Source organism: Rattus norvegicus, chromosome 3 (assembly GCF_036323735.1).
Source record: "Rattus norvegicus strain BN/NHsdMcwi chromosome 3, GRCr8, whole genome shotgun sequence".
Taxonomy (NCBI): Eukaryota; Metazoa; Chordata; class Mammalia; order Rodentia; family Muridae; genus Rattus; species Rattus norvegicus.
The window spans coordinates 63,153,215-63,172,850 of record NC_086021.1 but is presented as its reverse complement, the minus strand read 5'-3'; the positions used below and the strand labels follow the sequence as shown (position 1 = coordinate 63,172,850).

The 19,636-nt window shown below is 40.8% G+C and overlaps 1 protein-coding gene across 1 annotated transcript in view; it reads left to right on the top strand.

Annotated features, from left to right (window-relative positions):
• The window catches only part of Cytip (cytohesin 1 interacting protein), a 76,875-nt gene that overhangs the window by 10,919 nt on the left and 46,320 nt on the right, over nucleotides 1-19,636 (top strand). The window lies entirely within an intron of this gene.

Here is a 19,636-nt window from a genome sequence, read left to right as displayed (position 1 = left end):
AGCAGCTTTCTTGCAGCAGAAAAGTTGGTCTTACCTGTGGTCCCGAGGCTCAAGTTCGCTCGTGGGGTGCTGCTCACGGGCTCTCTGCAGCGGCAGCAACCAGGAAGACCTGTGCCGCCCCTTCCGGGAGCTTCAGTGCACCAGGGTTCCAGATGGTCTTTGGCTTTTTCCTCTGGCGTCCGAGATGTGTGTGCAGAGAGCAGTCTCTTCTGGTTTCCCAGGCTTGTCTGCCTCTCTGAAGGTTCAGCTCTTTCTCCCACGGGATTTGGGTGCAGAGAACTGTCTATTCGGTCTGTTTCCTTCTGGTTCTGGTGGTGTCTCAGGCAGGGGTCCTGCAGCTCCTGGGCCCTCCCCCACGGGAGCCCAGAGGCCTTATACAGTTTCCTCTTGGGCCAGGGATGTGGGCAGGGGTGAGCAGTGTTGGTGGTCTCTTCCGCTCTGCAGCCTCAGGAGTGCCCACCTGACCAGGCGGTTGGGTCTCTCTCTCACCGGGTCTGGGAGCAGAGAGCTGCTGCGGGCCGGGATCCGCGGGTGTGGGACTTCCCTGCTTTCTTATTCTATAACCTGTTCACTCCTATTTCTATAACCCGTGCATTTCAAGTCTGCTGTTCTGAGCCCCATCATTGTTAATTCTACACAGCTTGATTTTTGATTTAGGATTTCTGCTTCACCTTGTCATTTAAATATGATGTTAATAGCTAAGGGACTGATTCCATTTTCACTTGTGATTCTTCAGTTGAAGGGATGGATATATCATGTTGTTGCTACTTTTATTAAGAAGTGTATTAAATAGTCAACTTGCTAGGAGTACAGGTATTGGAGGTAATTTCTTCTTTTCCAATTATTTAAATTTTGCCAAGTTTATCTTTACCTTGGGCAGATACTTGAAGTGTTGTATTTCTGTAAGAAACAGAAACACACACAATTCACTATTATGAAAGTTTGAATCTCAGCCCATTTAAAGGTATCCACTCAAAAACTGTGAGTCAAACACAAGCTTCTGGGTGGAAGGCAGCGGCGTGTACACCATCTGGAATACAAATATGTGGTTAGCTCAGGGCTCTCCTTTTCAAGTCTTTTTCTTCCCTCAGAGATGTGAAGGAGGATTGTTCAGGCTATTTTAGGTACATATGTGGAAGCCAGTACTGGCTTTTTCTCTTACAGGTTTAAGAATGTTTTTCATATTGGCTCAGTGGTAAGAGGTTTGCCCTTAGGAGCAGATGGAAACCTTGAGCAGCACTTCCTTCCTGTCTGCACTGTGGCTGCCTTGTTCTTTCTTTCTCAGTCTTCTTTTAGACTTGACTAGCACAGTTTGGAGTGGTAGTTGAGAGCAGAAGAGTCATTGGTCTGTCCTTCGGTAAGCTTTGTAGAAGGTGCCTTGCTTCAGGTGCTCCCATTTGTCCATTATTTTAATCTTGATATCAGGAGTCTGTGTGCCCAAGTGAATTTATGAACTGGGTTGGGTAGGGGGTATTGACTGATATAAAATTGAACCTTTCTGATCTTTATAAGACACTGTCAAGAGAAGGACAATGCAGATAAATATGGGTGTGCCTGTCTGTACTCCTAACATGTGGACCCAGAACCAGGAGAATTTAAATGTTGAACCATGCCTGGGCTACATAGTGAGAACCTGTTCCTAAAATAAAAAAGGAGGAAAAAGTCAGTTTACAAGTTGAAATCTACTCTGAGAACTCATAGAACTCAATTATAAGATTATAATTTGGTATCCCAGAGGATGAAAAACACATCCCCCAACAAGAGATTAATGGGAAACACTCAACATCCCACAATTGTCTTTAAACACTATGCCTCCCCCCCCCAGTTGTATAATCCCCAAACACTGATCCAAAACATCCTTAGGCAGTGAGTTAGAACAACAGAAACCTTCATAGATTACTGGTGACAACTCAGAATAACACAGCCACATTGGAGGAGTCTGGCAGCTTCTTACAAAACTGGGTATAGTCTCAGCATAAAATCTGGCAACCTGTTGCTTGGTGTTTTCCAAATCAGTTGAAAATCATGCCTTCCACACAGTGACACATGTGTGTACATGTTTGAGGAGTTCTTTCAGAATTGGAAAACACAGAAGAGACTAGACTATCCTTGAACAAGTGAATGGATAGACACATGATAGACACATTCAGGGACATGTTATTTAGAGATGAAAAAAACAGCAATTTTTATTGGGGTGAGAAAATACAGAGGAGACTTAACAGCATATTCCTAGATAAAATGAGACAATATCAAAAGGTTTTACACACACACACACACACACACACATACACACAGAGCAATATGACATTGTGGTAGAGACAATACTCAGGCACAGTAAAGATCAGGGGTTAGGCAGGAGACAGAAATCAATGAGATAGAACTTAGGACTTTTAGAGTAGTGAAATCATTTTGTACAATGCTACAATGCTGATTGTTCACAATTATATTTTTGTCAAATCCGTAGAATGTGGAACAGCAGGAGTGAGTGGTAGTGTGAACTCTGGAATGGGAGTGATGAGAGTGTGTCAGGTGTAACCTCTACATCATTGTGATGCAGGATGCTGGTAATGGCAGAGGCCGTCTGCCAATGGTGATTGAACACACGAGAGCTCTCTGAACTTTCCACTCATCATCTTTTTGTAAGTCTGTCTGTCTTAAAAATATACTAAAACTTATTTGATATAAATAATACTACTATAGTTAGCCAGACATATCAGACTTCATCATTTGTGTGGGACAGAATGATGTTATAGGACTCCACTCCTTGGACAGAGGTTGACTATAAAATCATAGGTATTATTTGATCCTCTTCTGTTTGCCGATATTTTATTTACTTTTTCATTTGTTGGTGATGCTGTCTCAGTGTGTAGACCACGCAGACTTTGCACTCACAGAGATCCATCTGCCTCTGCCCCTTGAGTGCTGGGATTAAATATGTATGACCACCACTACACCCAGTTTTGCCTGTGTTTCATTCTGAGGTGACTGGGCAGGAGCTCAGAAGGTGCAGAGAGCCCATCCCTTCCTGGAAACCTGATCCTAGACAGAAAGCACACTGTACCTCCCATGTTACAAAGAACTGTACATCACATTTAACCGTTCTGAGTGATGTAATTCTTCAATGACTGTTACTCAGAAAAAAAAAAAAGGCAGTCCCTGGAATTCCATTTTCTTAGAAAATATCTTCTGGGTTCATAACTTGAGTTGGCTTTTAAAGTAGGTTAGGAGAACCAGAAGCAACCTGAAATTGAAGCTGGTGAGTTAGACAGAGTGAGGGCGGGGTCTCGTGTAGTTTGCAAATTGTTTGTAGCAAACAGAGGCAACCACAGAAGGTAGGGCTTATTTACGATAAGGGCAGGGGAGGAGAAATGGGGTAGTGAGTTAGATAGAGAAGAAAGGTCAGATTGGCAGGCATGGTGAGACGCACAGCAAACAATCACATATCTGAAGCCAAGTCAGAGCTATGCAGGTATTAGAGCAACTAAGTTCCTCAGAACGTTGACTAGCTGCTTAAAGCAGGGAAGCACACAGAATGACTGCAGGTATGACCAACACACAGTATGACTGCAGAAATTTCCAACACAGGGCTGCACACAGCATCACTGTAGAAATGACCAGCACACAGTATGACTGTAGAAATGACCATCACAAGGCTGCACTCAGTATCACTACAGGAAGGGCCAGCACACAGTATGACTGTAGAAATGACCAGCACAAGGCTGCACTCAGTATCACTACAGGAAGGACCAGCACACAGTATGACAGTAGAAATGACCAGCACAAGGCTGCGTTCAGCATCACTGCAGGAATGACCAGCACACAGCATGACTGAAGGAGTGACCAGCGCTCTCTGTGTTGGGAGTATGTTGAGAAAAGATATAGTGATTCTAAAACAATTTAGTTCTCAGACAAACATGGTTTTAATTGATTATATAAACATTCAACTTTGTCTCTGGAATACTTTAGATTAGATGTTTTCATAGGAACGAGTTTTGGGATTTAGTCTAGCATTTCCTTTTTGTTTTTGCTATTGACAAAGTATCTCATTTATGCTAATTATAAATTATGGGCTGGGGTAAGCACAAAAGCAAATGGAATTTGCCCATTTGCTGTTGCCTTACTTTCCATAGTCTAGATGTTCGGAAGTTTACAGCTTTACTTTTGGTTGGATTTTCTAAAACAGCTTACAGGACTGCAGGGGCCTACCTCTTTCGTTCAAACATTTCTTTCCCCAGGAGCATAGATGCGTTCACCTCTTCTTGTCTGTAGGCTTTGCTCCACACCTAGGAGAATATATGGTCTTTATTTTACCTTCACCTGCTTATCTGGTTCTCAGCAAACCTCCCCAGAGTCAGGTCCTTATATACATGTTCTTATTAGAATGCATCTGAGTTCCCTGCACTCAAATCCCATGGGGGAAGAGAGTGGACTGCCCAGGAGTGCAGACATCCAGAGGCCGCAGGAGAGACTGCCACCTCTGCACACCTCGACCCACATCCATGGTCCTAGGGGAAACTGCACAGTGCCTCTGGACAGAGAGATATAGGAACAGACAGCCGCCAGTACCTGTGGGTCTGGTCTGTGCCCAGGACCGAACTGATCTGGCCAAATAGCTCTTTGCACCCAAATCCCATGGGGGAGAGAGCTGTAACCTCAGAAGTGTGGATACTCCTGAGAACTCAGAGGAGATAACCCTCTGCTCACAGCTCAGACCCAAGAGGGAATCGAATAGTGCCAACTGTGCCCGCTGGGTGCAAGGACCTACATGAGCAATCAGGGGCAGGACCCTTTGATTCCTGCCGGCGCCTAGAGTTGGAAGACAGTCTCCAGGATCTCTGCTACAGGTGAGAACAGAGCACTTGTTCTCAGGAAAGGTTGAAAGAAAACAGGAAAACAGTTCTACAGGAGTGCTGACAAAGAGGCCTACAGCAGGGCCATGTCACTCCCAGAAACAGCAAGACAAGCGAACACCAGAGACAACCCAATGGCTAGAGGAAAGCTCAGGAATCTAATCAACAGAAATCAAGACTACTTGGCATCATCAGAGTCCAGTTCTCCCACCAAAACTGGATATCCAAACACACCAGAAAAGCAAGATTTAGATTTGAAATCACCTTTTTTGATAATGATGGAGGACTTTAAGAAAGACATAAAGAACGCCCTTAGAGAAATGCAGGGAAGCACAACTAAACAAGTAGAAGCCCTTAGAGAGGAAACACAAAAATCACTGAAAGAATTATAGGAAAACACAACCAAACAGTTGAAAAAATTGAAAATGGAAATAGAAACAATAGAGAAAGCACAGAGGGAGACAACCCTGGATATAGAAAACCAAAGGAAGACACAAGGAGCCGTAGACACAAGCATCACCAACAGAATACAAGAGATAGAAGAGAGAATCTTTCTTCATAGAAAACATTGACACAACTGTGAAAGATAATGTAAAACGCTAAAAGCTCCTAGCCCAAAACATACAGGAAATTCAAGACACAATGAGAAGATCAAACCTAAGGATAATAGGTACAGAAGAAAGTGAAGATTCCCAACTTAAGGGGCCAGTAAATATATTCAACAAAATTATAGAAGAAAATTTCCCTAACCTAAAGAAAGAGATGCCCATAAACATACAAGAAGCCTACAGAACTTCAAATAGATTGGACCAGAAGAGAAATTCTTCCCGTCACAAAATAGTTAAAACAGCAAATGCACAAAACAAAGAAAGAATATTAAAAGCAGTAAGGGAAAAAGATCAAGTGACATATGAAGGCAGACCTATCAGAATTACACCAGACTGCTCACCAGAGATTATGAAAGCCAGACAATCCTGGACAGATGTCATACAGACCCTAAGAGAACACAAATGCCAGCCCAAGTTACTGTATCCAGCAAAACTTTCACTTAACATAGATGGAGAAACCAAGATATTCCATGACAGAACCAAATTTATGCAATATCTTTCTACAAATCCAGCCCTACAAAGGATAATAGATGGAAAATTCCAACACAAGGAGAGAAAGTACACCATACAGAAAGCAAGAATAGAATTTCCTTGCAATGAAATCAAAAGAGAGACAAACAAACATAATTCCACCTCTAACAACAAAAATAACAGGAAGCGACAATCACTATTCCTTAATATCTCTCAACATCAACAGACTCAATTCCCCAATAAAAAGACATAGACCAACAGACTGGATAAGGAAAGAGGACACAGCATTTTGCTGCATGCAGGAAACACACTTCAGAGACAAAGACAGACACTGCCTCAGAGTAAGAACTGGAAAACAGTTTTCCAAGCAAATGGCCTGAAGAAACAAGCTGGAGTTGCCATTATAAAATCAAATAAAATTGACTTTCAACCAAGAGTAATTAAAAAAGATAAGGAAGGACACTTCATATTCATCAAAGGAAAAATCCACCAAGATGAACTCTCCATCCTAAATATCTATGCTCCAAATGCAAGGGCACCTACATTCATAAAAGAAACCTTACTAAAGCTCAAAGCACACATTACACCTCATGGGATAATAGTAGGAGATTTCAACACCCCACTCTCATCACTGGACAGATCATGGAAACAGAAATTAAACAGACACGTAGAGAAACTAACAGAAGTTATGAACCAATTGGATTTAACAGATATTTATAGAACATTCTATCCTAAAACAAAAGGATATACCTTCTTCTCAGCACCCCATGGAACCTTCTCCAAAATTGACCATATAATTGGTCACAAAACAGGCCTCAACAGATACAGGAAGATAGAAATAATCCCATGCATCCTATCAGATCACCACGCACTAAGACTGGTCTTCAATAACAATAATGACAGAAAGCTGACATATACATGGAAGGTGAACAATGCTCTACTCAATGACAACTTGGTCAAGGAAGAAATAAAGAAAGAAATTAAAGACTTCTTAGAATTTAATGAAAATGAAGATACAACATTCCCAAACTTATGGGACACAATGAAAGTGGTAGTAAGAGGAAAACTCAGCTCTTAGTGCCTGTAAAAAGAAACAGGAGAGAGCATATGTCAGGAGCTTGACAGCACACCTAAAAGCTCTAGAACAAAAAGAAATAAATAAACCCAAGAGGAGTAGAAGGCAGGAAATAATCAAACTCAGAGCTGAAATCAATCAAATAGAAATGAAAAGTACTATACAAAGAATCAACAAAAGCAGGAGCTGGTTCTTTGGGAAAATAAACAAGGTAGATGAACCCTTAACCAGACTAACCAGAGGTCACAGAGAGTGTGTGCAAATTAACAAAATCAGAAATGAAAAGGGAAACATAACAACAAAATCAGAGGAAATTCAAAAAATCATCAGCTCTTACTACAAAAGCCTATATTCAACAAAACTGGATAATCTGGAGAAAATGGACAATTTTCTAGACATATACCAGGTACCAAAGTTAAATCAGGAACAAATAAATCATCTAAACAACCCCATAACTCCTAAAGAAATAGAAGCAGTTATTAAAAATCTCCCAACCAAAAGAGCCCAGGTCCAGATGGGTTCAGTGCAGAATTCTATCAGACCTTCATAGAAGACCTCATGCCAATACTATTCAAACTATTCCACCAAATTGAAACAGATGGAATGCTACCGAATTCCTTCTACAAAGCCACAATTACTCTTATACCAAAACCACACAAAGACCTAACAAAGAAAGAGAACTTCAGACCAATTTCCCTTACGAATATTGACACAAAAATACTCAATAAAATTCTTGCAAACCGAATCCAAGAACACATCAAAATGATCATCTATCATGATCAAGTAGGCTTCATCCCAGGGATGCAGGGATGGTTAAATATATGAAAATCCGTCAATGTAATCCACTATATAAACAAACTGTAAGATAAGAATCACATCGTCATTTCATTAGATGCTGAGAAAGCATTTGACAAAATTCAACACCCCTTCATGATAAAAGTCCTGGAAAGATCAGGAATTCAAGGCCCATATCTAAACATAGTAAGAGCAATATACAGCAAACCAGTAGCTACCATCAAATTAAATGGAAAGCAACTTGAAGCAATCCCACTAAAATCAGGGACTAGAGAAGGCAGCTCACTCTCTTCCTACTTATTCAATATGGTTCTTGAAGTCTTAGCCAGAGCAAACAGACAGTGAAAGGAGGTCAAAGGGATACAAATTGTATGGGAAGAAAGCGAAATATCACTGTTTGCAGATGATATGATAGTATACTTAAGCAACCCCAAAAGTTCCACTAGACAACTACTAAACCTGATAAACAACTTCAGTCAAGTGTCAGGGTATAAAATTAACTCAAACAAATCAATAGCCTTCCTCTACACAAAGGATAAACAGGCTGAGAAAGAAATTAAGGAAATGACACCCTTCACAATAGTCCCAAATAATATAAAATATCTTGGTGTGACTTTAACCAAGCAAGTGAAAGATCTGTATGAAAAGATTTCAAATCTCTGACGAAAGAAATTGAGGAAGATCTCAGAAGACAGAAAGATCTTCCATGTTCATGGATTGGCAGGATTAATATAGTAAAGATAGCCATTTTGCCAAAAGCAATCTACAGATTCAATGCAATCCCCATCAAAATTCCTACTCAATTCTTTATAGAGATAGAAAGAGCAATTTGCAAATTCATTTGGAATAAAAAAATCCCAGGATAGAAAAAACTATACTCAACAATAAAAGAACTTCTGGGGGAATCACCATCCCTGACTTCAAGCAGTATTACAGATCAATAGGCATAAAAACTGTATGGTATTGGTACAGAGACAGGCAGGTAGAACAGTGGAACAGAATTGAAGACTAGAAATGAACCTGCACACCTATAATCACTTAATCTTTGACAAAGGAGCTAAACCCATCCAATGGAAGAAAGATAGCATTTTCAGCAAATGGTGCTGGTTCAACTGGAGGTCAGCATGTAGAAGAATGCAAATCGATCCATGCTTATCACCCTGTACAAAGCTTAAGTCCAAGTGGATCAAGGACCTCCACATCAAACCAGATACACTCAAACTAATAGAAGAAAAAGTACGAAAGAATCTCGAACACATGGGCACTGGAGAAAATTTCCTGAACAAAACACCAATGACTTATGCTCTAAGATCAAGAATTGACAAATGGGACCTCATAAAACTGCAAAGCTTTTGTAAAGCAAAGACACTGTTGTTAGGACAAAATGGCAACCAACAAATTGGGAAAAGATCTTTACCAATCCTACATCTGATAGAGGGGTAATATCAACAATATAGAAAGAACTCAAGAAGTTGGATTCCAAGAGAGCCAAAAAACCCTATTAAAAATGGCATACAGAGCTAAACAAAACATTCTCAGCTGAGGATTATCGAATGGCCAAAAAATACCTAAAGAAATGTTCAACATCCTTAGTCATCAGGGATATGCAAATCAAAACAACCCTGAGATTCCACCTCACACCAGTCAGAATGGCTAAGATAAAATACTCAGGTGACAACAGATGCTGACGAGGATGTGGAGAAAGAGGAACACTCCTCCATTGTTGGGGGGATTGCAAACTGGTACAACCACTCTGGAAATCAGTCTGGAGATTCCTCAGAAAATTGGATATTACACTACCTGAGGACCCAGCTATACCTCTCTTGGGCATATACCCAAAAGATGCTCCAACATACAACAAAGACACATACTCCACAATATTCATAGCAGCCTTATTTATAATAGCCAGAAGCTGGATAGGTCCCAGATGCCCTTCCACAGAGGAATGGATTAAAAAAAAATGTGGTATATCTACACAATGGAGTACTACTCAGCTATCAAAAACAATGACTTCATGAAATTCATAGGGAAATGGAATGAACTAGAAAATATCATCCTGCGTGAGGTTACTCAATTCAGAAAAACACACTTGGTATGCACTCATTGATAAATGGATATTAGCCATAAAGCTCAAATTACCCAAGATGCAATCTGCAGACCACAGGAAGCTCAAGAAGGATGACCAAAATGCAGATGCTCCCACTCCTTCTTATAAGGGGAAAAAATATCCATAGGAGGGGATATGGAAGTAAAGTTTAGAGTTCTGACTCAAGGAACGGCCATTCAGAGCCTGCCCCACATGTGGCCCATATATATACAGCCACCAAAACTAGATAAGATGGATGATGCTAAAAAATGCATGCTTATAGGGACTGGATATAGATCTCTCCTGAGAGACACATCCCAAGTATGACCAATACAGAGGTCAGTGCTAGCAGCAAACCACTGAACTGAAAAGAGGACCCCATTTAGGGGAATTAGAGGAAGAATTGAAAGAGTTGAAGGAGCTTGGAACCCCATAAAAAACAACAATGCCAACCAACCAGAGCTTCCAGGGACTAAACCACTACTGAAAGACTATACATGGACTGACCCAGGGCTCCAACTGCATATGTAGCAGAGAATAGTCTTGTTGGGGCACCAGTGGAAGGGGAAGCCCTTGGTCCTGCCAATGTTGGACCCCCAGTGCAGGGGAATATTGGGGAGGGCAATAAGGGGGGATGTATAGGGGGGATACCCATATCGGGGAGGGGTAAGGGAGGGAATGGGGGCTTACAGACAGGAAACCAGGAAGTGGAATAACCTTTGAAATGTAAGTAAAGAAATATATAATAAAAAATTTAAAAAAGGAACACATCCATGATCAACACACTGAAGTTTCTACCTTTGGTTTGTACTTACCTTTTCACATCACTCTGGGGCACAATCCTGTTCCTTTATAAGAACCTGCTTGCCACCACTGAAAGCACAAAGGCCAACAGTGAGCGAGTGCTTAAATAGGTCACATGGTGTTTTCTTTCATTTTCTTTTTAGAAGACATGGACACATATTTGAAAATGAAAACATAGACAGTTATTTACACCCGATAAACTTGTACAGGAACAAAGTGTTTAAATTCTATTTTCCACTGAGTCATCACTGATTTATTTTTACAGAAAGAACAATTTCTTTCCACTCAGTCTTCTGAAACCGTTGGGTCCCCCACTCAGGAAGAGAAGTTGGCCCATGCAAGCAAGCTGTCGTTGAGTCCCAGGGCATTAATCATCACAGCACACACATCGCTCTGCTTGACTCTGCTGAGCCAAAGAGAAGATGCCTGTGGCTTCACACTCCTCCACTCCCATCTTCTCTCATCCCCTTCTCTCTGAAGGCAGTTTTGGCTGTCACCATAAAATTATCACAAATGCCAAGTTTTCAAATGCAAAATGGGGTTGTGTTTATTTCTGGGAGCATCACATCCCTCAGAGTGGTCATCAGGGCATAGCCCTACTGGAGTTTTGGTTGTAGTTTTGTAAATTTGAAAGTTACTGTCAGAATTAAGAAAATGTTAGTTAAAACTGGCACATGATTAGGTAGACTTGAGTCTTTCTGGAGCCATGAAGTATGCAGAAGCCGGGAGCTGTATTGGTTTCATGTACTCTTTTACCATATCTTCTACCTGTCTTTTACCTTTTGGCAATTCATACTGCCATTGATTTCTGACGTGTATACTGCCCCATTCCCTCTAGCTTTCATATATTCATTTAGCAGAGAGGGTCAGAGGACTTGAGAGCTAGGGAGAACAAGAAACCACTGCTGGATTCTCTGTTTAGAGAGGGTTAAGAGTGAAAACCAACAAAAGGATTTTTTTTTGAACCTCAAAGAATAGAAGTCTAGGATAAATAGACAACCAGAGAATCATAGTAGACAATCATAGTAGGAAAACTGTGCTATGACAACATAGCATATAAGGACGCTTCAGGGTGCCTTTTGGAAACAGTAGTCAGGGGACATTCCTTTGATCTAGAACGGGAAGGAGAAGGGTTTAAAACTGAGAGGCACTCTGCTTCTAGGCCTTCCTCCATGGGATGCACTGGATGGATGCATCCCAGAAACACTCAGATCACAGAAAAGATATCACCCAAAGCAACCAAGCCAAATTTTGCCAAACAATGGGTATATATCTATGTCTATGTCTATGTCTATGTCTATGTCTATGTCTATGTCTATGTCTATGTCTATGTCTGTCTGTCTGTCTGTCTATCTATCTATCTATCTATCTATCTATCTATCTATCTATCTATCTCGATCTTAAATCTCTATTATCTTGCTGACAATCTGTAGCATTTACAGTCCCCTTGCCTCAGGAAGCTTGCAGGATGGGCTGAAGTTAGGACAGGATGTGGTTTGTCTCTAGTTATGGAAGAGAAGAGGCAGTGGTAACACCCTGGTGATCTGAGAGGCTTAGACCACAGGAGGTGTTTAATCACAATGCAGGCCATGGGGGCTTCATTTCTCCATTTACTGAAGTAGTGCCACACTTGGTGGCCTTCCTGTTGAAGTAGCCTTGAACTGATGCCCTATGATTAAATGGTACTTCAAGGATATCACAGGAGTTGGCTCTCTGTTTCCTGGCATGGTTTCTTCTTCCAAATGAGATGAAAATGACTGGGAAGACTGGGTCTGATGGTGTATCATACAAATTCTATGAACAGTTTATCTACTGATGAAATTAACTGCTTTCCAAGTATCACAGAATCCTTGTAGGTGATTTCCCTCCTTCAATGACTCCATATAGGGCTAATTAAGGACTCTTCACACCCCTATGCAATCATTCCCCTGTGTCATTGAGAATGTTGAGTGTGTAATTTGCATGGCCCTCTTCATAGTTCTTACAATTCCCATACACGTTAAATTATATTCGCCACACAGAGACAGGCCAGGGAGATTTTGTTATTTGTAAATCTTTTCGTTTATTTAATATCACCCCCATTATATACCAAAAGGGATTTCAGTAGCTACACTAATGAAATTCAGAGAGCAATCCCTTGACCACACTCTGCACAACTCTTCTGTCCTTTACAATATTTTCACATGAAAACATTTATTGTGACGATAATTATTTTATAGCTGAGGAGTTGGTATGGGTTAGAAAATGAAGCACAAATAAATTTGCATGAGATGAAACACTTGGGTCACAAGGCCCAAAGTCAAGCCAAACTACTCTGAGAGGACCAAAATAACATTGCATATGTTTCTTAGCTACACGGGTAGGTTACCTCAAACAGGAAACAACAGAAGCTGGAGTCACAGAAGAACTTCACTCTTTGAGTGTACAAGCACTGATGTGATGATACTGACCCCAAAATCATGAAACTCAACTGGTGATGCCGTTACCATGGTTTCACTGTCATATTGGGGAGTGTCCTGAGTAACTCCCATTTTGTTCTCCCTTAAACTCCAATGCTGTATATTTCTAGGCAGAACATGGGTTTTTTTCTTTGTTTGTTTTCTTTTTTTTTTTAAACAAAATTTGCACGAAACAGAAGATACTTTGGGTAAGAAGATAAATGACCCCACTCTGTCATATAAGTGACCTTTCCCACACTATAGAATTTGACTGGGGAAAATTACATGTAGGAAGAAATGAGAATATCTGTGCTCTTTTGACACACTCGAAACAATACTGAGCCTTTTCAAAACTTGGGGAAAGGTAAGCGTTAGGGGCACAGCTATTGTAAGCACGGAACTCCTTGGTTTGTGGTTGAGCAGTCATCTGTAATACGCAGACAACTTTGTCACACCCAATGAAAACAGTGAAGAAAGAGAAGCAAGCTAGGGAAGTGGGAAGGGTGGCTGAGTGTACTGCTCACAGTGGTCTTTTGGCATTTGGAAAATGCAGAAGTTAGCATATTGTTTTCAAAACCTTAACTTGCCTCCCTTTGCAAGGGCATCTACGGATGGTGTTGGTTTTAGATCTTTGCTCTAAAGAGGCAAAGTGATGTCTTTCTTTCTAAAGTAAGTCTGATTCTGTCCACATCGTGCTAATAATCTGTACCTTTGGGTTGCTCAAGGATTTATACTAACATTTATTATGCACTTATTATTGTCTCAAGTATTTCTATAATAATTTAATTTAAACAATTCCTGGAGACATTAGTTTTACCTAGACATAAACATAGAGGCACACAGAGACAGTCTCTTTGTTGCATGTTGCCCTTTTAGGGAACTTATAGCATTATTTAGACTTTTCCTTTATCTCGCCTTATGTATTCTGTTTGTCTCTGTGTCCATGTATCATATACATTTATTTTCTGCTTATGGTTTTCTCAAGGCTCTTGAGTTATTTCTTGCCATCTAATGGTCATTTGTGAATATGCCCATCTCCTTGAATTGACTTAAGTTGTTTGAAGTCTAGAAGGCTTTTTTGTTTTTGTTTTTGTTTTTGTTTTAAATACCAATCTCGTCATTGTGCTTAGTAAGAAAAGGCTTAATGGCTTACATGACCAACGATACTCATTTTGTCCATAGATCTGTTTAAACTGTGTCTTCACTAAGGGATAGCAGCTAAGGTGGCTCCGAGTCTAAGGCTGGCACTATATGACAGTTCTATTGCTCACATGGTGTACTTGACCTTGTTCTCAATTGGGACCTCAGGAAGGACTATAGCTGGAATCTATATGCAGAATTTCTGTTAGTAGCCTGGGTTCCTCAGAACACAGTGATTGGCATCCAAAGATCCTAAAAGAACTAGAGAGAATTTGCCTGTGAATGTCATTTGAACAAATGAATGAGCACTGTTTCACTTCTGTGGAGTTAATCAGATTTCAGTGGAGAGAGTGTCTCAAAACCTACTTTGTAAGGATGGCAAGCAGGGTGGGATTCAATGGTGGCAGTATCTTTGAAATGTACCTTATGACCAAGTAGACTTTCATCTCAGGCTCATCTCTCAATGAAAGTCTCTCTGAGACTTTCGTTTCTCAGTTTTATCAACAGCACATTTCAATTAATGTTTAGGAAATATGTGCATTGAATACATTTTTAAAGGAGCCAGCTTTTTGCACTGAGCTGGCTTAAAACAGAAGATGTGTAGCTCTTACAAAAAGCTCCATGCAGACTCTAAGAACCTATTAGGGACAACTGGTGGGGCTTGCCGGGAATGACACATGTAGTTATGTTTTCATTTCAAGACTTCTTGGGGCAATAAAAGGATATGCTAGACTGAACACATACCTTTGGAATCTCAGTGAGTGAGAAAGTCCATAACCCTTTCTACAGAAGCATCTCTAAACTGCCCAGTGTGCTGATGTTTGAAAATCATTATATGCAGGAACAGAAGAAGTAGAAAAGATGAACACCAAATGTGGATATTAGTTTGTGTTGACATTAAAGTTGACCTTACTTATCATAGGTGACCCTCAGAGTAGAGCATGAAGATCTCCTATCACTGTTGGTCTTCTCACATCAAGACTAGGACTGAGACACCAGGTGAGGCTTCCTGTTAAAGAGCACCTCCTAGACCAGTCTTGTATCATCAGTAGAGAGTGGGGAAAGTACACAGGTAGATGGAAGGGCACAGTTACACACGTGTTCCAAAAGTCATCTCTGTTATGGCTTACCTTGTCTTTCTTATCCTTCTAACTTCTCCTCAAAGTTCTTCATCCTCTGTCTCATTGAATTTTCCAGCTTATGCCAATTTTCTCTGCTTTCAGGACATACATACAGTTGCATCCCATCACCAAAATGATAACCTGTACAGTAGCCTGGCCCCTGCGAATCTCCCCACCCCACACTGTGTGTGTGTGTGTGTGTGTGTGTGTGTGTGTGTGTATGTGTGTGTGTGTGTGTGTAACCTTCTTAGGAGTCTTATATGCTCTCATGTTTCTATTGTGGCATAAGTGGAGTGAAGGCTAGCAATCAGTAAGTTCTGTAATAAGCACTTCAGTCAGATATAAAATTGAAAAAGAAGTTAATATGCTCATGTTTAACTCTATTTGGAAAACATCTGTCAGATCAACAAAGTCACTATCATTTCTTCCCTTTCTCTGGCTACGTGTGCACACAACTACAGTCAGGAGTCTGTTTCCTGGTTACTTGTAGGAACAGTATGTCAGGCAACATATATTAGTTCTTCGCTCAGATGGGTTGTCACAGTGTATTTGTCTCCTGGAGTTTGTGGCTCTTTTTACTTTGAAGCATTACTTTTGAATATACCTTAAAGGTAAAATTTACATACTCACGCATCATTGTTTGCTTTGTTCCTCAATGGGTAATGTTCAGTAGTAGAGTATGACTTCATGGCAGTCACTGGAAATTTCTTAAGACATGAAGAAGCAGTTCAACCGTGAGTGTCATAATATCATAATGTCGTGAGAACCTTTGAATATTTGGGTCAGATTCCCCATTGGGAAATGGATCCAAAGGACTGTTTCTCAGTTCTCTAGCAGCGTTCAAGTTGTATCTTTAAGAACGATTATTTTGGAAAGCTAAAATATCCTGGTACTTAATGACCTTTCATTGCCAATGGCGTCAGTAGAATAAGAGGAAAAGAAAATAAAGTTTCCCAGTGTGGCAAGGTTTTGCGGTTTAATATCCAGCTCTTGGAGCTGAACCCTGTTTGCTGGAGGTTTCCTGCAATGCTGGTAATAAAATTGAGGTCAGGCAGCAGAGCAAAATATTCAGACTCACTGCCACTGTCTTAGCTGATGACATCATCTTCCCGGTCCCTGATGATGAGTCAGAATTCTCAAGTCCCTCTCTTATCGTCACTTAGTTGCCAACATCACAAACTCCTAACGTCCCACCCATTGCTTTTGCTTTGGAGACCCTTCTCACTGCTACTCTCAGAGGGTCACTACTGTTGTCATTCAAGTGCTTGTTACCCATTTTTTTTTTCGGAGCTGAGGACTGAACGCAGGGCCTTGCGCTTGCTAGGCAAGCGCTCTACCACTGAGCTAAATCCCCAACCCCTTGTTACCCATTTTTAATGTTATATAGCAGAAGTTGAGTTCCCTTCAGCATCCCTTCCTTGTGATAGATCTACCACCAAAACAGTTTCCCCACAATTAATTACTACTAAAAATATAAGTAATTTTTATTTTTGTGGTATAATCAAGTCTAAAGTGTCTAGTATGGTAGATATGGCTTCCTCCACAGTCCCCCGTAAGGCACTTGGTTGTTATCACAAACACACTATACTCAACAATCACCAAGTGGTCCTACCATTCAGTCAGCTCTCCTGACAACACTCACCCAGCCGCCGCTCCTTAGTGTTAAAACTGTCCTTCTCTTTTAAAGACAACTTCTGTTCCTGTCTAGAGGTGAAAGGCACCTCTCTGCCAGAACCTTTGAAAGAAATTCTTTCATGCTCCTCCTGCTCTGTCCCAGTGGACAGCAGAGATGTTTTCCTAGATGGTCTCATGCAGGGCAGAGCTGAAGCCTCTACATCCTAGTGTCACTGTCCTAGAGTTCTAGGCGAGGGGCCAGCATTATCAGCGAAATTCTTTGGAACTGGAGTTTTCACAGATTCTTCTTGAGAAGACCTTAAGTCTAATTCAGCAAATGCGATACAAATGTATGGTAGGACTGCTATCCAATTACTCCAATAATGTTTTCAAAAGGGGAAAAAACCCTTAGAATGTGATTTAAAGGCTCTTTAAAGCATGGTAGTCTATGAGCGTAGGTCACTGGGATCTCACAACATGCACCTTTACCTACGGAGCCATGTTTCTGGCCCAATAAAGATCTAAACCCAAAGTATATAAGTCGTGTCAATAATTGTCTGTACAATGAATCAGCATAGAAAGTCTTTAAAACATTTGGACTATACAACCTTATCTTAAATTTTTAGTGTTCCGTTTAAGCTGAACTCTGCTGTGGTTTATTTATGACAAAAGAAACTTACAGTGTTTGATTCACTCTGCAGCTACAGTAAGATCTGATAGATAAGTAAGCTAGCCTGAGATGTAGTGTTATTAAGTTTTGTTAATTAAAACCATCAGATTGTTTTTATTTTTATTTTTTTAAAAGAAAAGCTTTTTTCTGTATCTTTTTCCACATCTTTTCTCTACTAAAGAGTATCGATTTCAGAGCTGGCTCTCCTTGTACCTTGAAACTGTCTTTCAGTTTCCTGCTTTAGTTTTGAATGGCGTATCATTTTCCCATCAGTACCTCTGAGTATTTCATAATGTTTTGGGTAATGCTATTCATAACAGCCCTGCTATTTGACCTCTACCACACTTGTAGTTAAGGTATTGAGCACAGCTCTTCCTTTGAAGCTGGTGGGAGCTTGGTGTGCACAGATGAAACAGGCAGCAGGGAGGCAGGGCGTGTCTACCTTCCCCTCTACTGGTCTCTTTCATCACTGTGGAAAAAAAGTGTTCCACCCTTCTGTAGATAAGAATCTTTTTTTCTACATTTCCTATATTTAACACCGAGACTAAGTGCAGTAAAGCAACAGCAGTCTTTCTCACCACATCCATACTGATAAGCAAGTCGGACAGTTAGGACAGCATGGTAGAAATTGAGACTGGCAAACTGATAGATTTTGACAGTGTCTTCTAGTTCTTGATGGTAAATGCGAGAAGACAGATTAAGGCAATTTCCTTTGCTTCTCTGTCCCTCTTACAGAAGGAGGATAGACACATTGGCCCCTTTCTTTGTGTCTTGCTTGTTAGGACTTGATAGGTGTAGGCAGTGGCTCAGCCACACTGCTTAGTTCTTATGTTTGGTCACTGGGTTGTTTCCAGTCTTCTTCTTCAGATGTCTTGTTTAACTGTGTTGAATTCCTAATGCTCTACAAATTCCCTTGGAAGTTCTTCCCAATGACGAATGAACTTCTCTTCCATCAGAGTACCACCTCACTTCACCTGGATGCGCAGCATCACTCCAAGTTTGTCTTTGTCTAGATTCTGAGGGCTCACATACTCTAAAAGGACTGCAACAGAACTCCCGGGGTTGGGGATTTAGCTCAGTGGTAGAGCGCTTGCCTAGCAATCACAAGGCCCTGGGTTAGGTCCTCGGCTCCGGGAAAAAAAAAAAGACAAAATAACAGAACTCCCTGTGACAATCTGACCACTTTAGACCCCTGTCACTGAGGTAATAGCTTCACTGTTCACAGACCAGACCTATGCATGAGACAGGCTAAAGTGACTGAACTTTCCATACTAAAGTTCTACTATATGCTCTAGACTTACTGGGCAAAGTTGGATTTTCCCCCACCTAGATCAGCTCTAGTTGCTGTGTTTAAGAAACTCATTAATCTGGAGCAAGGCAGTGGTGGTGCGTTCCTATAGTCCTAGAACTCGGAGGTGGAAGCAAGTGGATCTCTGTGAGTGTGAGGCCAGGCTGGGCTATAGAGTGAGTTCTAGGACAGGCACAGCTACACAGAGAATCAACAATAAACAAACAAAAAACAAACAAACACTCAATAATCTGCAAAGGACACCCCAAAGATAGGGTGCTTTTTTGTTTTCGTTTTCTGTTTGTTTGTTTGACTATAATAGGCTGCCATCAGACATGGTGGCAAACACCAGTAATCCCAGCACCCAGGGCAAAGGCAGGAGAACCATCAGTTCTAGGCCAGCCTGGGATACTTCAAAAAATTAAAAACAAAGCAATAAAACAACAAACAAACAAAATGAACTTTGAGAATGTTAGTCTTCCAACATACTCTGCAGTAGACTGAGCACTGGGGCTAGACAGGAAGTGGCTTCTAAATACTCAGTTGTGTTATAGTAAGTATGGGATGAATCTAACAGGTGCTTCATAACCAAGAGATTTTTGTCGTGGAATGTATTTATGTTTTCTAATTGATTTAGAATTATAGTCTATGTGTTACTGAATATACTTTCTTTAAA